A 2,453-nucleotide genomic window follows, 5' to 3' on the forward strand; every position below is an offset into this window, starting at 1 on the left:
GGTCTTGCTCACTGAAAGTAATTTCTTTAGTTAAGTCTCTTTAGTTATTCTTTATTTAATGAAGTTTACTTAACTTCTAACATTACAATTAGTTTGATTCAGTCTAACCTGCTGTTACATATTCTAGTGAACTAGGCAAAATAGTAGAAGTACAAGAAATTTTTTAACTTAAGCCATAATGTGTTAATTAAAATAAGCTTAAAAAGGTTATAGCATCATATAATTAATACGTTATTAATATCGGGTGTAAATGATTTTACTTTCTAGAAAAAATTAATTATGAAACTTAATCTGTATCAGAAGAATAGTTTAAAAACACAGTCATCAGATTTTTCTCAGTTCATTAGCACTTAAGATATCTGATTCCTTATTCTAAGCGAGTTTAGTTTTAGAATATATATACGTAATATGGAACAAAAAAAATTAAAATGGAAATTTTAAAAAAAATGTTTTTAAAGTGTGATGCTAAATAATCATGTTTCCAATATCTGACGCTGAGAATTCAAATAATGATTATCCAATAATTCAAATAATAATGATAATCCAATTCAAATAATGATTATCCAATTAATAATATAAATAATGATTATTCAAATAATGATTATCCAATATAGAATTTTCTACAAGAAAGTAATTATTTTTTCTATCCTTCATGGGATAGTTGTAACTCTAATAAGCGATCTAACTTAAACGTCGCAAAATAATCAGCGAGTTATAGAATTTTTAAACATACTTTAGTACAGATTAAAATTTAACACTTTTACTTGACCCCTCCTGGTGGGTTACAGTTAAGAGAATTTATAAAATTAAAAGAACTTATTCAACAAATTCTAGATAAATATTCCAGTGTCCAGGGTCAACATTTTTACATAATGGATATTTATGGATAAAAAGCCGTATTGTACTGAGGTGGCTGAGAGGGAGCTGAGGAAGCTGATCAGTAAGCCAAAGAAGCAGCCCAAAATATATCTAATACAAAAATTTATATTCCACGGCTAGCTTCATACCTGAAATGAAAATTACGAATTGCTGCTGAAAATATTTGGCAACTAAGGTGGGATGCTATCGACACAGGAAGAACAGCATTCATTCTATTGCCAAAAATAGTCTTCTCTTTCGTATACTACCAAATAAATCACCGTAGGCCCTTTCCTACATATTTTTATGCAATGAATATATCATGTACAGATAGATTCTTATGTGTTTGGAGAAAGTGGCTAACCAAAATACTGTATTTTTTCATTCCCTTTAATAACATCATTGTATTTTTAAAAAAAAACTTATCTTAGGGCAGGAACTTTTACCTTTTCTAAGATTTGCAGTAAGCAACAAATATACAGGAAATGAAATTGTAAAAGTTATGAGTTTTCTAACCTTTAAAGGCCGAGAACTTTGCAACATAAGTTAATTACCACTATCATTATGAAAGTTAATTATCATGAACGTCTCTGACTGTTAACCATTTCGTATGACTAAATTTCCTAAAATGCTGTAGGCACACTGAATGCTATACGAATATGTTGTCATCTGGTTATTGAAAGGATGTTGTTCATTCTGTATATGCAGTGTATAAGGATATAGTGATGAGGAATATACTCATTCACTTATGGTTAGTATTTTGGTTGGCCCCCGCACGTATACCTACCTAAGAGAATTTACAAAATAATGAGTCAATTGCTTATCGGCAGCAACTGAGAACGGGTAGATGAGCTGTCTTTGAATTGAATAACTATCAAAATGGTGTATTCTGAAACAAGACATTTGGCTATTCTACCCTTAGATAGTCACTACAGAAAAGGCTTACTTACCAGCATAGAACAGTAACGCGAATTGGTATGTTCTCCAACTGATGCAAACATTTTTTAAATGCAGATCGATGGACTGACGCTAGAAATCACATCTGTAACATTCCTAGACTATGTAAAGATATTCCTGGGAATATTCCTCAGATATATCCTGCTATATGAATAAAATAGGATACGAGGATATACCAGAATATACCTTTATACACCATGATACCGCTGGTGTGCTGGTGTATGAAGAAAAAAGGAGAACATTGATCTATTCCACGTATGGTTTTGAGTTTATGACTGGAAGATTTTGGAAGTTTCCTATGGTCGTATTCTCATATTCTGATGGCATATAGTATAATAATTCATGCTACATGCACATCCTTGTGTTTGGTGGGACACTGTCACATTGAAAGTTTGAATGCTCTGCTCAAAATTAGAGTCAAATATGCAAGGACTGCTACAAACCAATAGCAAAGAAAATGTGCCATTTGCACCCAACGCTATATTCCAATACGAAGGAAAACAACTTACTTCATGACAACAAAAGACTTATTCGTATCCTTGTTCGGAAGGATCGGTGGGCCTAATGGGAGAGGAACTATAAAAGTGTCAAAAAATCTTACAACTTGGAAAATTGTTTAGTCTATAAAGCACCAGCCG

Source organism: Stegodyphus dumicola, chromosome 5, assembly GCF_044657685.1.
Source record: "Stegodyphus dumicola isolate Sdum_Otavi_A_Nest chromosome 5, ASM4465768v1".
NCBI lineage: Eukaryota > Metazoa > Arthropoda > Arachnida > Araneae > Eresidae > Stegodyphus > Stegodyphus dumicola.